A 17,176-nucleotide genomic window follows, 5' to 3' on the forward strand; every position below is an offset into this window, starting at 1 on the left:
TTTTATTTTTAAATCTGATGTTGCCCTTGTGTCTGCAAAACTTAGCGTTCAACCAAAGATTGGTCAGGCCTTGTGCTTGAACACCTTGAGCCACTAAGGCTTCCACTCTCTGCTGATTGATCTGTATGGATTGGGGATGCATATTTAGACTTCACATCATTTTCAAGTCTGCCCAAGATTTTACTTTCTGCTGGGCTCTCTTGCATATCATCTGTATGATCACATAAGCTCCACTGGCCAAGGCTGTGTGGGTGGCTTGGGCTTGCTTCAGTCTGTGCAATACATATGCATAGTCTCCTGTCCACCTGGTATATGTGGAGAGCTTAGCAAGCTCCTTATGGCAGTCTCCCTTCCACAAACTCTCTGTTAAATCCTTTCCTAGTCTGCTAGTTTGCTGCTTGCCCCAAACAAGATTAGCAGAGCCACTGACCTTCCCGGTTCCTTTGCCATCAAGATCACCAGTTTAACTGACAGTGCTGCAAGTCAAGTGAACCCCCACTGGCAGTGGCAGTGAAGCTGCTGGTTTTTATGATCTGCCCTGGTATGATTGAGCTACTACAATGGCAGGGCTCTGAGTGTGTGTGTGTGGGAGGTGGGGGGTTGTTTTGGGAGCAGCCCCAAGCAAGAATAACACAAATTCACACCATTCTTTCCCAAAATTCAGTAGTTTTCTTGAATCAACATTTCTCAGTTTGTTATATGCCTTTGGTCAATTTCCAAAGTGCTGAAATGATTGTTTTGACAGTTTTGTCCAGCTTTATAGTTGCTTTTGGGGGAGAAGATTTGACCTCCTTACTCTGTTATGCTGACTGACTTAACTAGGCGTATCTGTTTCCATCTCCTTTTCATATAAAATTTTTATTTTTATTTTTTAATTTTTTTTAAAATTGTACTTTAGGTGAAGGTTTACAGAACAAATAGTTTCTCATTAAACAGTCGGTACACATATCGTTTTATGACATTGGTTAACAACCCCACGACATGTCAACACTGTCCCGTCTCAGCCCTGGGCTCCCATCACCAGCTTTCCTGTCCCCTCCTGCCTTCTAGTCCTTGTCCCTGGACTGCTGTCCCTCATTAGTCCCGTTTTGTTTTATGGGGCTGTCCAATCCCTGGCTGAACGGTGAACCTTGGGACTGACTTCACCTCTGAGCTAAAAGGGTAGTTGGGGGCCATGCTCTTGGGGTTTCTCCAGTCTGTCAGGCCTCATGTAAAATTTTCTTAAAAAATTTTATTATGATCATTTCAAACACGTAAAAGTAGAGAACAGAATAGTGAATCTTATATACCCAGCTTATAAATTCGATAATTAACATTTTGCCATATTTGCTTCATACGTATATATCTTCGATGAAGTATTTTAAAGTAAATCCTAGATTTCATGATATTTTGCTTTTAAATACTTCAGTATGAATCTCTAAAAATCAATAACATTTTCTTTCAAAATAATAATATTCCTTAATATCATCTAATACATAGTTCATATTCAAATATCCTTGATTTTACCTAAAATATCTTTTTATTGTTGGTTTGTTCAAATCAGGATCCAAATGGGTTCATATATTTATTGCATTTGGTTGTTTTGCATTTTATTTTTCTGGCTTTGACATTTCTTTTTCTCTAAAAGATTTTCCTCCAGCATTTTTCTCATGCTGTTGACTTACTAAATAACTTTTTAATTTTAGAAATAACACTTATATTTATTCTGTTTCCATAGAGGTCTAACAACTCAAATAAAGCTAGAGATTTTCTTGAACTCCTTAATTCTAGAAGTCTCCCCAGAGCCTACCACATTTAACAGCTTCCCACATACATTTCCAGACCATTTTCAATGCATGGTTATATACGAACACAGAGCAGGTGTCATTTCAAGACCACAATTCAAACACTCAGACAAGCAAACGACAAACTTCACTTCACTTTTCCATTTTCCATAATTAAATTTAATCTCAAGTTCAACCCTATATTCTACCTCTTGGCTAAAACTCTAACTCAGTAAATTCTTGATAAACTCAATTACTTCTTTTCCTTCTCCCAGTCTTTTCAGAATTTCTTCCCTCCCCCTGTTCCTCCCCAGGTTGACATCCAAGCAGTGGAAGCCAAAGCAGTTTCCTGGTAGAGGGGAAGGTGTCTGGTTGTTTGTTGGTCCCATTCCCACCATATTGGCATTGGCTCTGGGTATCTGTACATTCACATGTGCAGCTGAGTGCTGAGCCCCACAAAACCCCTTCAGACCAAGCCAACTTTCTCTCTTTGGAGAATGGGAAACATTTAAATGCCTCTTGCATCACTCTGGAGCCAAGGGAGTCCAGGCCATCTCTGCTGAGACCACACCATGTGTTTATTTCTACACTGTTGCTGCCATTACTTGCCAGCTGAGCCTGGTAAATACTGAGATTTTGATTTCTTTTTGGGGCCCCATCTAGGAAGACAGCACTGGTGCTCTTTGCTCTAACATTCTCCAAATTGTCCAGGGGTTGTTATCACCAGCTCCTGTGGTTATTGTGGCAGATGGGCTGGGCACGGGCCACTTTCTCAGGAGCACACTTCAGGCTAAGCTTGCTAGCTTCCCCTCTGACTTCCCATCTAGTATTTATGATATAAGTTTAGGCCCTGCTTTCCTGAGAGCTGAGCTTTCTCAAACTCAAAATTCTCGGTTTTTTTCCTCCAAGAAAGCATAGCTCTTGCTAATAAAAACCTTTGGCTTTCAAAACTTTGTCTCTGTCATGAGTTTCAAGAACCTGTTTTGGAAATCAGAAGCCAATATTTGACTTTTCATTCTTTGGATCTCTGCTGGTACTGTCTCTTCTGAGGAAATGCATGCAGATAATTTAATAATAGATAATATTTTGAGCACTTACTCTGTGCCAGACACTGTTCCAAATACTTTATGCACATTAACTATTATAATCCTCATAATGAGTTTATGAAGTGGATCAATTATCCTCCTCCTTTTACATAAGGGGAAACTGAGGCACATGAAAGTTAAGTGACCTGCACAAGATCACTTAGCTAGTCAGTAGTGAAATGGTTTTGAGCTCAGACAATTTGGTTCTAGAGTCTTTACCAGTTTTCTATTTCTATGTAAGAAATTACCACAAATTTAGCAGCTTAAAACTTCCATTCATTAGCTCACAGTTCTGTAGGTTGTCATTTCTGAGCACGATGTGACCAGGTTTTCTGCTTAGGGTCTCACAAGGCTGAAATCAAGATGTTGGCCAGGCTGAATTCCTTCTGGAGACTCTGGAGAAGAATCTGCTTCCAATCTTATTCCAGTTGTTGGCCGAATTCAGTTCCTTGCAGTTGTAGAACTGAGTCCTATCTCCTTACTGGCTTTCGGGGGCGCTGCTCTCATATCTTAAAGGCCACTCACTTTCCTTGCCATGTGGACCTCTCCATAATATCCTTCTGAGTTTGACTATCTTTCTTCACAAAAAGCCTGGTCATTTTTAAGGGCTCAGTTGTTTACGTCAGCCTCATGCAGGACAATCTCCCTTTCTTAAAGTTAACTGATTTGGGATCTTAATTACATCTGCAAAATGCCTTCACAACAGCATCTAGAGTAGTGTTTTGTTGAAAAATCAGGAGAAAGCGTGTGTACAACAGGGGATGAGAATCTTGGAGGCCATCTTAGAATTATGCCTACCAAACAGCCCACACTGTAAATCATCTCTAAAATAAGACTGTAGATCTTGGTTAACTCATGTGTGAAAGTGGAGACCTCAGTTAATAATTCAAAAATTTATCCCACTATACATGTAGAGCATATTGCTGATGCCCACAGAAGCCTTTGACTTTTTTATGTTGATGTTGTATCTGACCATCTTGTTGAACTCTCTTACTAGTTAGCAGTGGATTCCTTTGTATTTTCTAGGTATAAAGTCATACTGTCAGTAAATATATTTTTCTTTCCAATTATAGCATTTATTTTTCTTGTTTTACTACATTGTCTTGTACCTCGAATATTATGTTTCTTTTCTTTACATTTTACCAATAAAGTTATTAATGGGAACGGGTCTCCCCAATGCTCATTTTATCTTTTAAATGTTTATGTCTGTGTTTTAATGTGTGTGTGTTTGTGTGTGTATGTGTATAGCTAGGAGAAACACTATGGCCCCAAGCTTGTATCAAGCATCCTTTGGACAATGGGAGCTGGTCACACAAATGAGGTTTATTAAGAGTCTTACCTTCCCACCCATGTCTGTTGTCTCAGATGGAATCAAAGTAGCCACCTTAAATCACCATTGAATTGGCACAGCCAGAGCACTGAGGCCAATAACAGAAAAGACCAGAGATTCCAAGTCAAAAAAAAAAAAAAAAGAATCTGTCTAGATAAAATCTTCAGCTGTGGTAATTTGCTTGTGAAACTGACCAAAATAAATGGACTGGAAGCCTACAAAGTTTTAAAGGATTGTATTGCTAAAGAAACCATAATCCTGACCTCCAAATGCCATGATTGTATAAAGGAAGCCCAGGACTGTCAAACCTGCACCAGCAGAAAGGGGGAAAATCATGCAGCCTCGTTTAGCATAAACACCTGACTACCATGTCAACAGTACTCACCTCTTGATTCTTCAAAAGCTCCCTTTTATCAGGGCTTTTTTCCAATGAGAGCCACAAGTCACCTTGCAGAGGTAGTCTAACACAGTCATTAAGAGCCCAGATCTGGAGCCATATGCCTGCATTTGAGTCCTGGTCACCTTGTTTTTTGCATATTAGAGCACTGTTAAAATTATTATACAAGTAATATAATTATATTTATTTTATTAAAATTAGAAAACACAGATAAACAGAAAGAAAGGAAATAAAATTTGCATTACCAAAATATCACCATCTAGATGTTTTTTTATTGTGGCAACATATATATGATGTAAGATTTGCTATTTTAACAATGTACAATCCAGTGGCATTACATTCACAACGTTGTGCAACCGTCACCACTATCAATTTCCAATTTTTTCATCACGCCAAACAAAAACTCTGTACCATTAAGCAATAATTTCCCGTTCTTCCCTCTTCCCAGCCCCTAGTAACCACTAAACAACTTTCTGTCTCTCTGAATTTGCCTATTACAGATATTGCAAACAAGGGGAATCATACACTCTCTGACTTTGTTGCTCTGGCTTACTTCACTTAGCATAATAGTCCCAAGGTTCATCCATGCTGTGGTGTGTAACAGAACTTCATTCCTTTTATAGCTAAAGTACAGCTACAGTGCTCCTTGGAAGTGAGGATGGTGAGACTTTGTCTCATATACTTTGGAAATGTTGTCAGGAGGGACCAGTCCCTGGAGAAGGACGTCATGCTTGGTAGAGGGTCAGTGAAAGAGAGGAAGACCCTCGATGAGATGGCTTGACACAGTGGCTGCAACAATGGGCTGAAACAGTGATTGTGAGGATGGCGCAGGACCTGGCAGTGTTTCGTTCTGTTGCACATAGGATTGCTATGAGTTAGAACCCACTTGACAGCACTTAACAATAAAAACAACACTATTCCATTGTATAGATATACCACATTTTGTTTATCCATTCATCTGTGAATGGAACTTGGGCTATTTCCATCTTTTGGCTAACGTGAATAATGCTGCAATATACACTTGTGTACAAGTATCTGTTTGAGTCTCTACTCTCCAGTCTTTGGGGTATATAGCTAGGAGTGGAATTTCTGGGGCATATGGTAATTTCGTTTACTCTTTGAGGAACTGCGAAAATGTCCATAGTGGCTGCACCATTTTACATTCCTACTAGCAGTGCAAAAGGGTTCCAGTTTTTCCATCCTCACCAACGCTTGTTTTTCTTTCTTTTTTTTTTTTTTAACTATAGCCATCCTAGTAGGTGTGAAGTGGTATCTCATTGTAGTTTTGATTTGCATTCCTCTAATGACTAATAATGTTGAGCATATTTTCATGTGCTTATTAACTATTTATACATTTTCTTTGGAGAAATGTCTATTCATGTACTTTGCCTATTTTTAAACTGAGTTGTTGGTCTTGTTGAGTTGCAAGAGTTCTTATATAATCTGGATATTAAACCCATATCAGATATATGATTTGAAAATATTTTCTCTCATTCTGTGGTTGTCTTTTCACTGCCTTGATAGTGTCCTTAGATGCACAAAATTTTTTAAGATCGATGAGGCCCCACTCATCTATGTTTTCTTTTGCTGTCTGTGCTTTTGGTGTCATATTTAAGAAACCATTACCAAGATCACAAAGGCTTTCTACTATGTTTTCTTGTAAGAGTTTTAGTTCTTAAATGTAGGGCTTTGACTCATTTTGAGCTACTTTTTTGTATGTGGTGTGAGATCAGTCTAGTTTCATTCTTTTGCATGTGGTTATCCAGTTAGTTCCAGCCCCATTTGTTGAAGAGACTGCTTTTTCACAATTGAATGGTCCTGGCACCCTGGTGACAAATAAATTGACCATAGGTGTATCTTTGGCTGTGTATACTTTCACAAAAAAAATAAAAAATAAAAAAAATTGATCACAGAAATGAGAGTTTATTTCTGGACTCTCAATTCTATTCCATTAGTCTATATGTCTCTCCTTATGCCAGGACCACACTGTTTTGATTACTGTCAATTTGTAGTAAGTTTTGAACTAGGGAATATGAATTTCCAACTTTTTAATCTTTTTCAAGATTGTTTTGGCTATTCTGAGTCCCTTAAAATTCCATTTGAATTTTAGAATAAGTTTTTCCATTTTGGCAAAAAATGCTATTAGGATTTTGATAGGAATTACATTCCATTTGTATATCCCTTTGGGTAGTATTGTCATCTTAACAATATTAAGTCTTCCAATCCAAGATGTCTTTCCATTTATTTAGGTCTTCTTTAATTTCTCTCCGCAATGTTTTGTAGGTCCAGTGTCTAAGTCTTTCTCTTTCTTGGTTAAATTTATTCCTAAGTATTTTATTATTTTTGATGCTAGAGTAAATGTAATTGTTTTCTTAATTCCCTTTTTGATTGTTCATTGCTAGCGTATAGAAATGCAACTGATTTGTGTGTTGATTTTTTTATCCTGTAACTTTGCAGAATTTGTTTATTAGCTTATATATATAGAGTGTGTATATGTGTGTGTGTGTGTGTGTATTTTGGGGTGTTCTACATATAAGACCATGTCATCTGGGACTAGAAATAGTCTTATTTATTCCTTTCCAATTTTGATATCTTTTATTTCTTTTTGTAGCCCAATTCCTCTGGCTAGAACTTTTAGTACTATGTTGAATGGAAGTGGTGAAAGCAAGCATCCTTGTCTTGTTTTCTATCTTAGGGAAATAAGACTTTCACCACTGAGTGTGATGTTAACTGTGAGTTTTTTGTATATGGCCCTTATGTTGAGGAAGTTCCCTTCTACTCATAGTTGGAGTGTTCTTATTATGGAAGGCTGTGGATTTTGTCAAATGCTTTTTTAAATAATTTATTTATTTCTGTTGTTGTTGTTTAGAATATACACAGCAAAACATACACCAATTCAACCATTTCTACATGTATAATTCAGTGACACTGATGAAATTCTTTGAGGTGTGCAACCATTCTCACCCTCCTTTTCTGAGTTGTTTTAAACTCACTGCCCTCTGTGGTTTCTGTCTAATCTTTAGAGTAACTGTGGTTGATCTGATCCATAGAGATAAACCTTAAAAGAACACACTGCTCAAGGCAGACATTCTTTACTAGTTAAGCTAAACTATTGTTTGGTTTTAAGAAGAATTCAGGGGATATTTTTGGTTTAAGGCTTAAAGATTATCTCAGGGCAATAGTTTTAGGGATTCATCCAGCCTCCATGGAGTCCATGAGAGTTTGAATTTGTGTTTCACATTCCCCGCCCCCCTTTTGATCAGGATTCTTCTATAGAATCTTTGATCAAAATGTTTACTAATGGTAGCTGGGCACTATCCAGTTCTTCTGGCCTCATGGCAAAGAAAGAAGTTGTTCATGTAGGTTACATTGATTTCTTTATGTCAAACCACCCTTGCATTTCTGGAATAAATTCCATTTGGTCATAGTGTGTAACCCATTTAATATGCTGCTGATATTGGTTTGCTAGTATCTTGTTGAGGATTTATGCATCTATATTCATAAGTGATATTGGTCTGTAGTTTTTGTTTTCTTGTAGTGTCTTTCTCTGGCTTTAGTATAGGGTAATGCTGGTCTCGTGAATGAATTAGGGAGTATACCTTTCTCTTCAATTTTTGCAAGCGTTTGAATAGGATTGGTGCTAATTCTTCAAATGTTTGGAAGAATTCACCAGTGAAGCCATCACATCCTAGACTTCTATTTTTTTTTTTTTTTTATGACATTGGTTAACAACCTCACGACATGTCAACCCTCTCCTTTCTTGACACTTCTATTTTTTTTTTTTTTTGAAATATAAACTAGTAATTTATTTTCATTCATAATATAAAGTGTTTTAGGAAAAGTTTACTCTTTACAGTGCTCAAAATTAAACTGGAATTGTTTTCCATACCTAGGAAATTATAATTGTAATATGAAACAAAATTTAATTCTACTGAACTACAGTTCAAATAAATTCAAATAAAAATATGTATGAAAATACCTCAATAAAAAGCTTTAGATTTTTGTTATTTTTTTCAACCCTGTTAGGTCTACTTTCTGTAACATGTTTTTAACCTAGCCTTATTTTGTCAATATAAAACTATTAAAATAATCACAGTAGAGTCTTTTATATTTAACTAGAAGAACAGTTCACATGATACACTCACAGCATTCAAGGATTACAATCCATAAAAGGGTTATCTCCCTGAAACAGAAAGAAGTTCTTTCTTTTGTCACCTTCATTCCTTACATAAAATCTTGATTTCACATCATTTACACAGAAATATTTACCAATCTGACAGGTAGATAAGAAAAAAAAATTTTTTTTTTGCTTTCTAGAACTCAGCAAGTAAATTTACTCAGTCTTCTTACTGTGCTTCTTTCCAAGCTTGTCTGAAGCATCAGCTGTAGGTTTTGAGGTGGATGAACCAGTCAGTGCCATTGGATTTAGTTTCACTTTTCTTTATACGTGGTGAAAATCATTGATGACTGCCAAACAGCATACGACCCAATGCATCCTCAAAAGGAGCAAAAGACACAGTAGAAGTCTCTGTAAGCATCATGGTTATCTTTGTGGCCACAAGAAAGACAGTATAGAAGAACATCAGATTATGCTTTGATATTGCCAGATGCTTGGTGTGCTGATGTGAACATAACTGACCCCAGCAGGGTTACCTTGGAAGGGTAAGACATCTTCAGCCATTCATCAGCTTCTGGTTTCCAGGTTCCCTTTATCAACTGTTCAAAATTTGTGATAATGCTACCACCCACACCTCGGGCCCATCCAATAGCTATCATGACTATCCAGCCATTTTTGTAATAGCTATTAGCATGTGTGACTCCACCTACTATTTTCCAAGTTCTCGTCACTTCCTTCATTCCTGCAGCCAAGAGTTGAACAGGTAGGAAGAACAGGCCTGGCAGACTAGGTCACACGGGCAAAAAAATATACTATACCAGATCGAAGATGCCAGTAATATATTAGTGTTGTTTGCAAGAAACCTCACTGGAGGCTCCACAAGCAGTAGGCAGGATAAAATTCCTCCACCAAAGCAGTGGAGGATAGCAGTAAACCGGCTTGAAAAAGGATTCTTTCATGCCACTGTCACTGCTCCTGGTCGAGTACAGTGATTCCAGGGTTTAATGATACGAATCTGGTGATTACTTAAGAAACGGTGACTTGCTCCAACCCGGCTGACACTTCATCGCCATCAGACACACCAGATAGTGGGCGATGTCAGAAAAGGGGAACACGGACGTGCGGGAAAAGGCAAGAGTCAGCTCATCCCATGGAGACTCCATGACTACAACCGACCGCTGCAGTGGCCGGTTCCCGGCGTGCGCTAGACTTTTATTTTTTGATTACTGATTCAATCTCCTTACTTGTTGCAGATTTGTTCAGATTTTCTACATCTTTTCCATTCAGTTTTGGTAGTTTGGACATTTCTAGGAAGTTGTTCATTTTACCTAGGTTATTCTTTCTACGTGCTGGCATACAGATGTTCACAGTATTGTTTTATAATCACTTTTATTTCTGTAAAGTTGGTGGTAATATCCCCTCTTTCATTTCCGATTTTAGTAATTTGAATCTGCTTTTTTTCTTTTTGGTCAATCTACCTAAAGGTTTGTCAATTTTGTTAATCTTTTCAAAGAACCAACTTTTTGTTTGTCATTGTTAAGATTTTGTTGGTTGACTTTCTCTATTGTTTATCTATTCTCTATTTTGTTTATCTCTGCTCTAATCTTTATTATTTTCTTCTTATTGCTGGTTTTCATTTTAATTTCCTCTTCTTTTTCTAATTCCTTAAGATATAAACTTAAGTTATTGATTTTATATCCTTCTCCTTTTTAAAGCTATAAATTTCCCTCTGAACATTGCTTTTGCGGCATCTCATAAGTTTTGGCATGTTGTGTTTTTTGTTTCATTTGTCTCAAAGTATTTTATGATTTCCCTTGTGATTTCTTCTTTGACCCGTTGGTTGTCTAAGAGTATGTTGTTAACTTCTACATATTTGTGAGTTTTCCAGGTTTCCTCCTGTTACTGATTTCTAGTTTCATTCCATTGTAGTTGGAGAAGATACTTTGTATGATTTCAATCTTTTAAAATTTATTAAGACTTGTTTTGTGCTTTATCCTGGAGAATGTTCCATGTGCACTTGAGAAGAATGCTGCTGTTGGGTGGAGTATTCTGTATATGTCTTAAGTCTAGTTGGTTTCTACCGTTATTCAATATATACTTACTGATTTTGTGACTAGTTGTTCTTCCCATTACTGAAAGTGAGTATTCAAGTCTCCAACTATTATTGTAAAACTGTATGATTTTCCTTTCAATTCCATCAGTGTTCGCGTTATATATCTTGGGGCTCTGTTGCTAGGTTTTTCTATGTTCATAATTGTTATGTATTCATGATGGATTGAACTTTTTACCAATATGTAATATCCTTCTTTTGTCTTGTAACCTCTTTTTTTTATAATTTATTTTATTTTTGTTGTTGTTGAGAAGATACAGAGCACAATATACCCCAATCCAATAATTTCTACACATACAGTTCAGTGACATTGATTACCTTCTTTGAGTTGTGCAACCATTCTCATCCTCCTTTTCCAAGTTGTTCCTCCAATGTTAACATTATTGTAACCTCTTTTGACTTAAACTATAGTGTGTCTGATAGTAAAACAGCCATCCCAGCAATCTTTTGGTTACTGTTTTCATGGAAAATCTTTTTCTGTCCTTTCACTTTCAATCTCTTTGTGTCTCTGTTTCTAAAGTGAGTCTCTTGTAGACACCATATAGACAGATCATTTTTTAAAATCCATTCTGCCAATCTTTGTCTTTTAATTGGAAAATTTAATCTGTTTACATTTATTGCAATTACTGATAAGAAGGTATGTGTTTTATATATGTCCAATGTATATATTTGTTCCTTAATTCCTACACTATTGCCTTTTGTTGTTGTTGTTGTTTTTTGTAGTGTCTCATTTTGACTCACCTCTCCTTCTGGAGCTTTCAAATCCCTATGTTAGTACACTTGATGGTGTTACGTAAGTCCATCAAGTTTCTGTTCATTTTTCTTTGTCTTTTATTTTCTTTCTGTTCCTTGGGCTAGATAATTTCAATCACCTTATCTCCAAGTTCATGGATTATTTCTTCTACTCAGTCAAATCTACCACTGAACACCTCTAGTGAATTTTTATTTCACCTATTTACTCTGCAACTCCAGGATTTCTATTTGGTTCCTTTTCAGAATTTTTCTTTCTTTATTGTCATTCTTTATTTGTTCATACATTGTTCTCCTGATTTCCTTTAGTTCTTTGTCTATGGTTTCCTTTAGCTCACTGAGCATATTTAAGACAATCGATTGATAATCTTTGACTAGTAATTCCGACGTATATGCTTCCTCAGGGATAGTTTTGTATAAATTAGCCATATTTGTCTGTTTCTTCGTATGCTTTGTATGCTGCTTGATAACTTGACATTTAAATAGTATAAGTAGTAACTCTGGAAATTAGATTTTCTGCTTCTCAAGGATTGCTTTTATTACGTGTTGAGGGCTGTAGTCATCCATTTTTATAGTAGTTTTCCAAACTATTTTTTGCAAAGTCTGTATTCCTTGTTTTACGTGTTACTGAAGTTTCTGTTTCATTTTCTCTGTGGTCAGCCTGTGTCCTGACAGAGTTTTCCTAAAATGTGTGGATCAAAAAAAAAAAAAAAAGAGATATCTATGTTTCTTTAAACTTTCTAATAGACACTACCAGGACAGTGCAGTGCAATGGATTGCTTTTATATGGCCTTTCTCACCATGATTTTGTAACCCTAACCAAATGACTGGGTAGAAATATGCAAATGAGGTGTTTGTGGCCCACCAAGGGGATTGGATAGCTTGCTAATAATGTAAATGAGGTGCATCACACCCTTGTTGGTGTGGGATCATGCAAATAAGGTGCTTGGTCAATTTTGCCATCCTGCTAGGCTTAAAGGGAGACATGGAGAGAGAAAGAGAGAGGAATTGTAAAACAGGAGACAGTGAGAGATGGTGGTGTGAGATGGCAGTAATCAGAAGACCAGCATGAAATGGCTGCAGTGGGGCTTGCTGACCCATGGAGCTAAGAGGTATAACACTTGCCCAAGAAGCTCCTCAGCAGGGCCTGGTGCAGCCAGGCCCCAGAAGGGCCCGGTGGCAGAGGGTGAGAAGAAGCTGTCCTGATCAAGGAATTGCCTCCTGAGTTGTTGTTCCTGTTACTTCCAAGTTGACCCTGATCCCGAATTGTACCCTGGTATTTCCCTAAGAAACCATTTAACTGTAAGCATGGTTCGTGAGTTCTGTGAGACACTGCAGTGAATTACCAAACCCAAAGACGGGAGGGAGAGTACTGAGGGGAGGAGGAGTAGTTGATGTTAGAGATAATGGAGTGGTATAACAGTTTGGAAAAGTTAGATATTTGGGACATCTTTAACCTCCACCTCATAGAAACCAACTTTGTGATGATCCTTATAAAATAAATTATTCATTTGGAAAGCCACTGCAATCGGAGGAGGCTGAAACTAAGGCAAGCATCTGCACCAGTCCCCCCTGGGAACCACCAGAATGATCAAAATGCAGAACTCCAAATTTTTGGAGCACAAGGTCATTACTGTCCATCCTGGCACCATGTGGGCTTCTCTCCCAATAGCTGTGGTGATAAGGAATGGGGATGGCAGCTGTTTTGTGCACACTGTTCTCTTACTGAAGTTCAGCAGCCTCTCTCTTCATCAAGCACTCTCCTGGTTGCTGTAGGTGTCTGATAAGGCCCCAAAGTTCAAAATAGTTCATTCTAATTGCCTTTTCCAGCTTAATGGTTGTTTCAGTGGAGGAACCAACTTCTGGAGCTTCCTACTCTATTATTTTCCATGACATTACTCCTCCTCTGAGCACTTTGTTCTTCAGCTTCCTCTTTCCTGCTTCATCTGGTACCACTCTCCTCTTGCTTTCCCTTTTCCAGAATAGCAGTCCTCTCACCCACTGACGGTCTTTCTCCCGCTCTTCTCACAATTGTGAACTTTTTTTGTGAAGTAATTGCTTTAACTTCTTCTTACTTGGGTCTTAAGAAAGAGGATATTAAATGTGTCTTTAAACAACCAACTTCTCTCTTGCTTTATCATTTTCTGTTGTTTTTATTTCAACCTCCAGTTTCTTTTTATTTCAAGCATGTCCATTATAAATGATGGGATTTTTATTTTCAATCAGTGTGAGATTCTGTTAATAGATGAATTTCACTCATTCTCATTTAATACAGACTTATTCCCATATTTGGGTTTTCTATTATGCTTGTTATTTTTTTCCTTCTATTTCATGCATCTGTTGAATTGATTGATTTTTCTTTTAAATGCATTTACTCTAATGTTTTAGGAGTTGTGGCAGAGGCTGCTGGTTGCCTCCCCAGTAGCCACTCTCTCTTTTACGTTATAAATAGAACAATGATGTGAGGGACATGGATCCGTTCAACAATATTCTTGTTCTTCTCCCCTTTTAGGCATGTGGGAAGATTGCACTTCCCTCCTCCTTGAAATTAGACACAGCCACACTCCTGATTTAGCCAATAAAATGGGAGAAGAGAAATGTGATACTTCCAAAGGTGAAAGGCTGTAATTGTTGGTGCTCTTGTCTCCAGCCGTCCTTTCCCCTGCTATGAAAAACACAAGCAGAGGAGCTCATATCCATGTGGAGGTGGTATGAGAGTAGGGCAGCCTGGAATGCTGAGCAAACACATGGAGGGGTGCTGCCATGGGAAGTTGTCTGGATCCCAGCAGACTGTGTAAGTGGGAAATACACTTTGGCTAAGCCATTGAGATTTGGAAGTTGTTTGTACTGAAGCAGAATCTAGCCTGATCAGATATGCCAGAGCTTAGCCTGCGTGGCAGTATGCATCCTTGTAACTGGGAGGGTCAGGTAACGGTTCTAGTCAATGAAATATAAGCAGAGGTCACTGGATGAGTGAGCCTTTTGGGAAAAACTTTTATCAGAAATGAACTCTGCTGGCACAAACAGTTTCTCTCTTTGCCCTTCCTCTTCTTCTTGCCTGAAGTGTAGACATGATGGCTGGAGGTCTGGGAGTCATCTTGAGAGCATGACGACTAGGGCCCCATCCCAGGAATGCAGCATGGACAGAGAGAAGAAAATGGGACCCTGTACACACTTTGCAGCTGCCAAACCCTGTACTTCCCATTGCTGAGCTTCATTTATAGGAGAGAGGAACAAACTTTTATTTTGTTTAGGCCACTGTTTTTCAGGTTTCTGTTCTTAACAGCCCAATACAATTCCTAACTGTTATGGAAGTTATTAAAGTAATTTTTATTCTTTTAGTATTTACACTAAGATTATTTTTCTATACTTTGATTATGGAAACTCTCAAACATATTTAAAAGTAGAAAGAGTAGTCATCACCAGACTTCAAAAATAATTAACTCATGGCCAATCATATTTCGTTGATTACTTCCCCCCCATTCCTTTCCTCCTTTGGATTATTTTTAAGCATTATCCAAGATCTTGCATACTACACTTAAACGTTTAACGTTTATCTGCATTTATATTTTGCTATTATCCTCTAGAGCAAATTAGTATCTGTATTTCCTCCAAAACTGGTCAAGAACATGTGCACACATTTATGTCCTTATCCCATTCTCCTCAACAACCTCCCATGCTGACATTGTTTGAGATTTTATGTCTAGTTTGAAGTTGAACATATATTCTTACAACCAACCCTTATTTGGATTTTACAATAAATAACTGTTAAACAAAACAAAACAAAACCCATTGCCATAGAGTCGATTCTGACTCATAGAGACCCTATAGGACAGAGCAGAACTGCCCTACAGAATTTCCAAGGAGTGCTTGGTGGATTCGAACTGCTAACCTTTTGGTTAGCAGCCATAGCTCTTAACCACTATGCCACCAGGGTTTCCAAATAACTGTTACTTACTTTCTTTTCTCACAACCTCTTCTAGTATCCCGTGACATTCTTCTGGGCTCATTTATAGTTTTTCAGATGTTCAACTTAAATAATAGTTGTATCAGTTTCCTACTCTGCTATAACAAATTACCACAAATTTCGTGGCTTAAAACAACACAGATTTATTACTTTATAGTCCTGGAGATCAAAAGTTCGGAATGGGTCTCACTGGGCTAAAATCAAGGTGTCATTCGGGCTCCATTCCTTTCTGGAGGCTCAAAGGGGGAATCCATTCTTTGCCCCTTCCAGCTTCTAGAGACCAGACACATTCCTTGGCTCGTGGCTCTCTTCCTTTGTTTTCCAAGCCAGCAACATTGGGCCAAGTCCTTTTATGCTGCCGCTTCTCTGGTTCTCTCTTCTGCCTCCCTCTTCCAATTATAAGGCCCCTTGTGATTACATTGGACCCACCCAGATAATCCAAGATAATGTCCCCATTTCAAGGTCAGCTGATTATCTGTCTTAATTCCATCTGCAACCTTAATCTCCCTTTGTCATGTACCATAACATATTCATACTTTCCAGGGATTAAGGTGTGGGCATCTTGGAGGACTATTATTCTGCCTACCATAATTTTTCAGACAGGTTTGGTGGATAGTAAACATTCTAGACTTTGCATGTATGATGATGTCTTTATTTTACCTTTATATTTGAATAAGAATTCCAATGTGACTAGAATTCTAGGTTCAGAATTATGTTTCCTCAGAACTTTTGAGGTGTTACTCCTGTTTATTGTCAACCAGGGTTGCTGATGAGAAAGCCAAGGCCAATTGGATTCTTGTTTTTTCCTGGAAGATCAGTTTTTTCTCCTGGAATCTTAGTATTATCTGTGCCCTGATATGTTTAAGAATATTTGTTTTTAATTCATCTTTGGTGAAGTAGCTTGTATAGTCTGGAAAATTGTCTTCTATTATTACTTTGACAATTTCATCCCCTCTACTCTCTAAAACATTTCAAGATCTATCCTGAAGTACAACCTGTCAGTGGTAGGATGATATCCATATGCCTACAAGGAAGACCAGTTAATATGACTATTATTTAAATTTACACACCAACCACTAATGCCAAAGATGAAGAAATTGAAGATTTTTACCAGTTTCTGCAGTCTGAAATTGATCAAACATGCAATCAAGATGCATTGATAATTACTGGTGATTGGAATATGAAAGTTGGAAACAAAGAAGGATTGGTAGTTGGAAAATATGGCCTTGGTGACAGAAATGATGCCAGAGATTGCACAGTAGAATTTTGCAAGACCAATGACTTCTTCATTACAAGTACTGTTTTTCAATAACATAAACAGTGACTATACACGTGGACCTCACCAGTTGGAATACACAGGAATCAAATCGACTACATCTGTGGAAAGAGACAATGGAAAAGCTCAATATCATTAGTGAGAACAAGGCCAGGGGCTGACTGCAGAACAGACCATCAATTGCTCATATGCAAATTCAAGTTCAAGCTGAAGAAAATTAGAACAAGTCCATGAGAGCCAAAGTACGTGTCATGGTTTGAATTATGTCCCCCCAAAAACGTGTGTATCAATTTGACTGGGCCATGATCCCAGAATTGTGTGGTTGGCCTCCATTTTGTGATTGTAATTTTATGTTAAAGAGGATTAGGGTGGGATTGTAAC

At 37.8% G+C, this 17,176-nt stretch overlaps 1 pseudogene; it reads right to left on the bottom strand.

The window, feature by feature from the left end:
* Nucleotides 1-8,856: 8,856 nt before the first annotated feature.
* LOC101348047 (trimeric intracellular cation channel type B-like) lies at nucleotides 8,857-9,855 on the bottom strand (annotated as a pseudogene).
* Between the last annotated feature and the right edge of the window lie 7,321 nt (nucleotides 9,856-17,176).

Source organism: Trichechus manatus, unplaced genomic scaffold, assembly GCF_000243295.1.
Source record: "Trichechus manatus latirostris isolate Lorelei unplaced genomic scaffold, TriManLat1.0 scaffold00001, whole genome shotgun sequence".
Classification (NCBI taxonomy): domain Eukaryota; kingdom Metazoa; phylum Chordata; class Mammalia; order Sirenia; family Trichechidae; genus Trichechus; species Trichechus manatus.